The sequence below is a fragment of the Cryptomeria japonica genome, chromosome 9 (genome assembly GCF_030272615.1).
Source record: "Cryptomeria japonica chromosome 9, Sugi_1.0, whole genome shotgun sequence".
Lineage (NCBI taxonomy): Eukaryota > Viridiplantae > Streptophyta > Pinopsida > Cupressales > Cupressaceae > Cryptomeria > Cryptomeria japonica.
In genome coordinates, this window is record NC_081413.1 from 339346242 (window position 1) to 339355668 (window position 9427).

At 32.7% G+C, this 9427-nt stretch overlaps 1 long non-coding RNA gene across 2 annotated transcripts; it reads left to right on the forward strand.

Annotated features, from left to right (window-relative positions):
* Nucleotides 1–1247: 1247 nt before the first annotated feature.
* On the forward strand, nt 1248–5579 carry LOC131029671 (uncharacterized). 2 transcript variants are annotated; one of them, XR_009102804.1, is made up of 4 exons: nt 1248–1655; nt 1918–2298; nt 2594–2708; nt 4535–5579. It is a non-coding gene; the product is annotated as an uncharacterized LOC131029671 (long non-coding RNA). The 2 variants fall into 2 exon arrangements; XR_009102803.2 differs by having other exon boundaries at nt 1248–2298.
* The last annotated feature ends 3848 nt before the right edge of the window (nt 5580–9427 follow it).

Here is a 9427-nt window from a genome sequence, read left to right on the forward strand (position 1 = left end):
ATATGTCATTAACTTCATTAAATAGCGTCATAGAAATCATTAAATGAACATCGTCACCTAATTAAAATTATATTAAAATGTTAATCATCATCATATAAAAATGTCATTAATAGCATAATGTCGTCAATACTTCAAATATCATCAAAATATCAAAATGTTATCATGAATAAATGTCTAAAAATTACTAATCTTTATTTGGGTCGTGACATAGAAGTTGAAACTTGTATCTTAGTTTAGAAAGGTAGAGTAGTGATAATAGTCTATCCGCTAATTAGTGGTTAGATTGCTTAGGTGCAAATTAAGTACCCTAAACATTAAGCATACAAATTTTAATGATAAAAAAATTATTATATAATGTAACAGAGTCTTCAATAACTGATTGATTATGGGTGTGATAATCCAATAGTGAAATATACTTATCCAACCCTATTTAATTAAAGTCTACAATTGATTTTAGTTTCTTTAGAATTATAATTACCTGTAAATGGGATGATTTAATAGTCAATAATGAATTTATAGATTTATATGTTTAAGTTTATAATGTTTCCATTTGTACAATAGTTTAAATGTCAATTTTAAAATTCTAACAATAAAATTAAATGATTCTAGTTGAAAGGAAGACATGAATTTGAAATTACTTGAATGGCATAATTTAAATTATTTATAAATGTAATTAATAATTTAATCTAATAATTTGTTAATAGTATAAATTTTAACTAGAAGTTACCAAATAGAATGTCTTACAACTTAACTCCTTATAACTCAACCACAATATTTTTTCAAACATTAAATATTCATTTAATAATTACAATATTAGAACATTTTAAAACACCAATAATAACTACAATATCCTTCGAGTCTTGTCAAAAAATTCTGTTAAAATTTTAAAATAATAATATTATACATATAATTGAATGATTTTTTTCATTTTAAAGTTATGTTCTTAATCAAGTAATATATGATGAATAGATTTGACATAATTTTCTTATAAAAGAAATCCACCAATATTTTTCTATAAATAACGAACCTACATAAATTTATATAATCACAAAATGTAGGTATGTCAAATCCATAGCCTACATGAACCCTATGCTCCCAAGCATAAGGTAAGGATGATACAAATTTAGAATAAAACTTCTATAAATGAGTTAGCCTGTGAGCCCCCCCTAACATGTCAGATTTATGTTTTCTATTGAATAAGTGAGTAATTGATTTATCTCAACCTTGATTTAAGTAGTGACTTATTAGTTCCTACCTGCAGGAAACTATAGCGGAGGGGCTAAACATTAACTCCTGATTAATCTTTAACAGCTGCAACCAATAAGAGATTAGAATTTCGTTTTTCCTTCTTTAGTGCTATGTTCAATCTAAGAAACATGCGAGTTTTTTAAGTTTAAAATCTCAAAAAATTATTTTTCTGAGATTTGATTGGACTGAATTCGGTCGTAAGAGATTGTCAGAAGGAAAATACGAAATGTGAGACGAGAGAACGCATGTTTCCCAAGGTCTCTGGTAGAGTGTTACAGACTGTAGATTTAGCAGAACCTCGAAAGAAAAGACCACAGGCTTTGGAAGGTAGAAATTAAATGGTGTACGTGGCACCTTGCAGGATGATTCACGTAGCCAAAACTGCAGTGTGAGTGCCTTGTTGACAGGTATCTCAACTTCTTCCTTCGATTATCCTACATTTCTATTTCATACACCATTATAGACATTTTCTGAACAGTGAAGCATAATAGTCATAAAAGGACTAATGCACCATTCTTTACTTTTCCTTTTTACATGCCAGAAAGCTTTATCTCGGTGATAAGGGTTTGACATTAGAAGCATACACAGAGCACATGCTAACTACCACTATAATATCAGCGATAGAAAAAAACCTTAACAGAGAATTCCTTTTCTGGTTTTGTTTTGCAGATGTGATTTGGATAGCTTTGCATTGTATACCAGTGTAGTAAAATACTGTTCATCTTCTTTCCTGAATGCAGAATCATTTTTACATAAGTTTTTAAGGCATTTTTAGATCTTACTCATTCAAGTGTGTCACTTCAGGTCGGGAGTAGTTCAGAAATTGTATACCAGTGTAGTAAAATATTGTTCATCTTCTTTCCTGAATGTAGAATCATTTTTACATAAGTTTTTAAGGCATTTTTAGATCTTACTCATTCAATTGTGTGACTTCAGGTCGGGAATAGTTCAAAAATTGTGGCTTATGAAAATCTACAGACTGAGATGATTAAGGGCTTTGAATCGCTAAATCCAGACAACGTAAAACCCTAATTAAAAAGACATTCAAAGGTTTGTTGAGACAATCCATCCTAAGAGGCTTGACATAATGTTTTAGGTAAAAACCCAATTCATAGTTGTTTTCTATGTAAGGGCATTTGAAGGTAGACACGGGCAAACAAATTCTTTGTGTTGTGTCTTTCTATGTTGTGGCAAGTGAGAGTTTCTCTCTTGGCCTTTCTAATTATCTTCCTTTAAGAGGAGCGTACAATTTTAACCTTAGTCTTTCCTTATGCATCGAATCCGCAGTGAGGAAGTCACATGATAGCAGGGGATGATCTTGATTGTTGGTGTAATTATTTTGTAGGCTGTGGGGAGTTGTTTGGCAAGAACAAGATATTCTCACTTAAACCTGGTGAAATCATTTTATATGACGCCCGTGGAGAGCAGGGCATGGAATTTGATGGATGCATCATTGTGAGGTGTGGGCGTCTTCTATTCTTTCTCTCTTTCAAAGTGATTTACCTCTGCATGTTTTTTGTCCTCGTCATGTGGCGTGTGATGGAACAGCAAGGAATTTTTCCACTATTAAATATTTTCTTGAAGAGCTATTATTATGCATTTTTTTATGTTTTTAATGATTTGGTATAATTTGTTTGTTTATATTTTTGAATTCCCCATTCGTTTTGTTTCCAAAATATCTTTCTTGTTTCTTTTCTTTTACGGTTTAGCAATCCTTTCTTCTATTTCAAAGTCCTGGGTTTTTATTTTGGGTTGAAAAACTAAACAATTTTATCCTTTCCGTGACCTTTTGTTGGAGTATCTTCTTGTTTTATATATCCTTGGGAAAGGTTTATATTTCTCACAGTATCAGCATTTGGATTCAATTGAATTCATTCTCGAGTTTTCTGGATCATTCAGTGTGGTTGTATCATGTTTGAGCCCTTCTCTGAGGTGCACTTGAATCGTATTTGGATCATGATTGAAGCGTGTCTATAATAGCAATCTTGCTATCCTATGTGACCTACACCTGTACTAGTTTCAGTTATGGGGTTTACAAAGAAGGGTTGTCCTATCACTGGGTTCGAGTTAATCTCCTGTTGTCCATGAAACCTGCACATACAATCCTCATTGCCCTTGGAAACTTGTGATCACTGCATTAAATATGAAAAATTGACTATACCAATTTTTTGCCAAGTCACACATTTTGCAACTATGGTTTTGAGAATATTGGCATCAGCTTATATTAAAATGAATTGTTTTATTTGTTGCTGAGCTTTTTTTTATGTAATCCCATAAAAGTCTATATCTATAATGCTTTGGGTTAGCTACTTCACCTATCATCAAAACAATTTTTTATTTAGGAAAAAGGTTGGTGAATACTAAATATATAATATTACATCATAGATATAATTTGAATTTTATTCTCTGATTCACAGACTGTATGGTATGAATATCCTCCCTTCAGTTACATAAATGTTATATCATTCTATACATATTCTTATTTCGGAGTTTTCAAACTAAATTTGCAGGAAAGTATACTTTAAAAGCCTATACAAGAATCGTAAACATTTCATGGAACTTTGTACAGCATTGTGTTGCATTATGAACAGATGTAGTATAAATGCAAAATTTGTAATTAATACTCTGTATGAATCTGTACAACATTGTGTTACATTATGAACAGATGTAGTATAAATGCAAAATCTGTAATTAATACTCTGTAAATTCATACGCTTTAAGATAATATATTCATAAATTGGCAATATTTTGTGAAGATAGAAAAAAATAGCAGTATAATTTAATCAAGTATGCAACAGAACAAAATTTGCAATAACACAGGGAAGGAAATAAAGAGAAATTTTCCAAGGATCAAGTTCTTCCATTATACTGCTAGATTGGTCCAGCAACATTGAATTTAGTAAAACCTGCAACTTAAGATGCAATCGCATAGACTGACAAAACAAATGTAATTCCGACTAAACAAATGTAATTCCTCCTTCCTGATGGCTAGAATAAGCAGGGAAATACTTTAACCGATGAATATTTGTTTTGACATTATAGCAACAAATATTTGACGTCGGTTGATAAATTTAACACAAATCATTAATATCAAATAATTGAAAATTGCAGGATCTTGAATACAATAATAACCAGGCAGGTACTAATCAGATATAGACTGGTTTGTAACCAATGAATTAGAGATCTGGGATTTCTGCTTTTGGTTTCTGTTTGTATGATGAGCTTCACCATCCAATTTTTTTGTTATCATTTTGTTGAAGCTGATATTTGTATAATTGCTTTTCAGCTGGGTGCTCTGCTGCTATAGCCTGTCAACAGTCAATCACCCCACTGTGTGCTGCTATTTTTTTGTTCTAGTCTCCTGTTTTGTCAGCTGTGATGTTTGTAGTCTGGTGCTTCAATCCAATATCAAAGAAAAGAAGGGTATATGAGTCCTTTGTTGTGGCACATAGACTACCATTCCACTGGGGGCCATCAACCTCAGACAAATGCTCACAACGTAACCCACCCAACCGTCATTTTCTGCCTGGTTTAATGCTACAAAAATCCTTTTGGCGTAATCTAAGATTTCTTGCCTTCATTTCTATTGTAGGTCGCCAGCAAACAGCTTAGGGACACAACTTTGATTGAGATAAATATCATGGTGGTAGGTCTATGCCTGGAGCCTCGATAGATATGGTATATAGCCAAAACAAATTGTATATCAACATGGAGAAAGGTTATCATCACCAATTTGGAGTCAATTAAATATAGTTTCACAAATATCAGGTTCACTTGCTAGTTGTGCAGACAACCAAATGGTAATTTATGATTCTTCTACAACTGAACAAGCATGCTACACTTGTATAAATGCTAAGCTTTTATATGTTGGCCTTTGCTTTCAGAAATTAAAAGTTTCAATATATAATTATGCTAAGTTCATACATGAAAACTAGAGTCTAACATTTAAAGAAACAACTAATGACTGTATATTTGTGTGATTGCCAAGTAGTCTATGCCAGTTTCTGTAATGGTGCAATTGGTATTTTTATGCAGATATCCTAAGGCCCTTTTTTCGTGTCCCTCCCCTTGCATTTACTAGAGTGGCTGGTAGCATTCTTATCTTGTTAGGACCCGTGTTTTTAAAAGGAATGGATTAACAAATTATAGAATATTTCAAGGTCTTGTAGGAAAGCCATATAAAATTGAATGGATTAACAAATTGTAGAAAACCATTTATAATTGCACGGTTCTACCAAAGGGGGGAACATTTCAGAATTATTGCATGGTATGCTTGTTTCATATAGTGAATTTATATCCTTTAAGATAGTGGCTCTATTTCTTATTTCTATTCAAATATTAAAATATCCATATATTCTATGTAAAATAATTTCTACAAAAGGCATAATCACAAAGAACTACGAAATAAATTATACCTCAGTCAAGCCAACCATGCTTATATTTGGATGGGTGAAGCAAGTTGTTGGAATGCTCTAATGATTAATAACATTATCCCTCCGAGAATCTGCTATTTCAAGCATAATTTTCTTACACAGAAGCCAGAAGCTGGTCCCTGATTTGCAAAACTATCCTGTTTTGGCATTTTGGCAGGAACTTCGCTGCAGTGCAGCTCTTGTTACTTATGGTATACTAGGTCAAACAAGGATTTGTAGATAAAAGTAATTTAGTTTATTGAAAATGGCTATCCCCATATGTAGAATAATTTTAATCATGTGTCATGATGTTTAAATAAAGGTTAATTAGTTATCTAAATTCCTAGGTGATGTTTAAATAAAGGTTAATTAGTTATCTCAACTCCTAGGTGATTAACATGAAATTTTTTAATTAGATGCTTTGATTATCTATGATAAGATAGTTAATGCCATGAGTATTAGCTACCAATCGTTCACTTATTTAATGACACAAACAAATTTTATATTTAAAATTTTAGTGATTTAGTTCAAAATGAATTATTAATGCTATGCTAAGATCTCAATGAGTTTTTTTTTGGATGAAATTATCAATTATCACATGATTGATTGTGTATGTTTCAAAAGTATGATGCTTTGGCTATAAATATTTAAATGGATATATTAATGAATGAAATCAAGTGTGTATTTTGTTCCATGGCAAATGGAACAAAGGTCTCTTGGGAACCCAATGTAATCAAAGTATGAAAACAACACCATAGTCAATTTGACAGACTATAGTCTTGTAATTGATGTATTTTATTTGTAATGTGAATTTTAATGATTTTTAAATGACCCTTGAGTCAAGGAGGCCATTAAGTTGGATTTTGGGGTTGTGGTGACAAATAATTTTAGTTTCCAAATTAAGTAATTATGGGATTCTTGGAGGGTTGAAAAGTGACTTATTTTATGTATTTTTTATTGTTTGAAGAGTCCTTAGGTGGGTTGAAAATTGACTTATTTTATGTTCCAAATGTAGTTGTAAAGGATTTTTTTGTTGAATCAAAACTCACCGATCGATTGTGTAGATGGATCAATAAGATCAAAGAATTCAATATTGATATACAAATTACCAAATTGATCAGAGAACAAGGATTAGCAAAGTTGATGGTTGAATCTAACCTAGAAGCCACTCATGTAAACATTGTCACAGTAGATGAAAATAAATTTTGCAGTATTCAAATGACACCATGGTATACTAGTATTGTAGACTACTTGAATACCTTAAGTTGTCCTAAGGATTTGACTAAAAAATCAAAAAACAACATTGAAGTTACAAGCACTTAAGTATGTTCTCATAAACGGAGATTTATATTCGAAGGATATGGATGGTATACTTTTATTGTGTCTAGATGAGCATCAAGTTGAAAGGGTGTTGAAAGAAATACATGAAGGTGTCTGTGGAAGTCATTTCACAGCTAAAACAATTGTCCATGAGATTCTCAAGGCATATTACTATTGTCTTTCAATATATGCTAATGCTCATAAATATGTCAGAAATGTGAGGAGTGACAAAAAAATTCAAAAAAATTCAGGAAGCTAAAGTATTATGGTGCACTGCCTCTTAGACCAATGTAGATAGAGGTTGGATCCATCAGTGAGGTATTGACTTTATTGGTGGAGAAATTAGTGATAAGTTCAATGGTGGTTGTGTAGATGGATTTTAGTTACCACTGATTATTTCACTAAATGAAAAGATGTCATTACCACCAGGAAGGCTACAGATAAGGTGGTTATGGATTTTTTTATGGACAATGTTATTACCACAATTGGGGTTCCTATCAAGTTGATCATGGACAATTCCATGTGCTTTAGGTCAAATGAGTGTTTGTTTTTTTTACTCATGTGGCATAACTAGGTCCTATTCATCACTATATCACCCAGAAGGAAATGGTTAGGTCGAATCAAGAAATAAGAGGTTGATGAAGATCATTAAGAGGATCCTTAAAAAAATCTTAGGATTCAAAGCTAAGATTGGCACTATGGGCTAATAGAGTGGCAATGAAGAAACAAACTGGCAAGTCACCATTTGAATTGATGTATGGTGCTTAAGAAAGGTTGTCAATAAATAACTTATTGTCATTCTATAAGTTCATCCAATAGGAAGATATAGACATAAACCCTAAACCCTAAACTGGGTTTTTCCCTTAACCAGGTTTTCCACATCAAAAACTTAGTGTTATGTGTGTTGGTGCTATTGTGTTTATCTTTATTCTTGTTGTAGTTATTTTGATCTGAGATTGTGGTTAAATTGTTTAATCCGGTGAAAACTGATTCACCACCCCCCCCCCCCTCTTAGCTTCCCTTCTTGGTTGCTACTAACAATTGGTATCAGAGCTAGATCCTCTGTAAGAAGCTTGACTACTTGAGGAAATCCGAGATGGCAACTTATGTATTCAAGAAGGATATTCCTAGATTTGATGGAAGCAATTATACTATTTGGAAGGACCGAATGGAAATTCACTTCAAATTCCTTGGAGATGAGTATTGGAAGATTACAAAGAATGTTTACAATTTTCCTCAGAATGGACCGGTTACTGCTACTGAGATCAAGGATATTGAACATAACATAAGAGCTAAGGAAGTATTCCTTAGTGATCTCAAGGATATTGAACATAACATAAGAGCTAAGGAAGTATTCCTTAGTGCCTTGACTAATTTAGAGATGACTAATGTGATGGGTTTGCAGACTGCACATGAGATCTGGAAGAAGCTAGAAACCTTATATGAAGGAGATGTGAAAGTTAAAGTTGCTAAGTTGCAGAGTTTGAAAGGGAAGTATGAAGAATTGAAGATGGGAGAAGATAAAAATATATCAACCTTTATGGCTAAGGTGAATGATCTTGTCATGAATATCAGATGTGTCGATGGAACCCTTGAAGAAGATGAGATTGTTGCTAAGGTGTTGAGATCATTGCCTCCTACTTAAAAGCATAAAGTAGCTGCTATTGATGAGATCTGGAGTGTGACTACAATGACAAGACATGTTGGTTGGAAAACTTACTGCATTTCATTTGAGAGAATTTGGAGAATCACATGGGAAATTAGAGATTGCATTCAGAGCCTCTATATCCGGTAAGTAGAAGTATGACCCAAGAGAAAATTCTTGTTGGGTATCCAGATTTGAAAGAGAAAAGAGATAGATGGAAGAATAGGAAAGAGAATTGGATGAGCTTGAAGCCCTTATTGCTCAGAGATTTCCTAAAGGATCTGGTAAGTATGATGGAAAGTTACCTTTTAAATGTTTCTCTTGTAATAAGATGGGACATTTTTATTTTTAAGTGTCCTGAGAGAATGTCTAGATATGATAAGCATGAGAGACATGATAGATCTGACAAGTATGATAGATATGAGAAGCATGATAAGAGTGATAAGCCCTATAAGCCCTACTGAAAGTACAGAGATTGGAAGAGATACTATTATGTTACCGATGTAGGTGTGATAGATGAGAAACCAGAGAATGGGAATTTAGAAGACGAATTTATATTTATTGCTATCAAGGAAGATGATCTGGTATCAGTGAATCCTACATGTTGTATTGTTGAGGAGAAAGATTTAGCTGCTAAGATTGAAGAAAAAGATGAATGGGTGATTCACAACAGTTGTTCACATCATATGACAAGTGATAAAAGCAAATTTGTGAGTACAAAAAGGTATGATGGTGGAATAGTGAGATTTGGAGATGACAAAGCTTGTGTGATTAGTGGTAGAGGTTCTATATCTTTCAATGG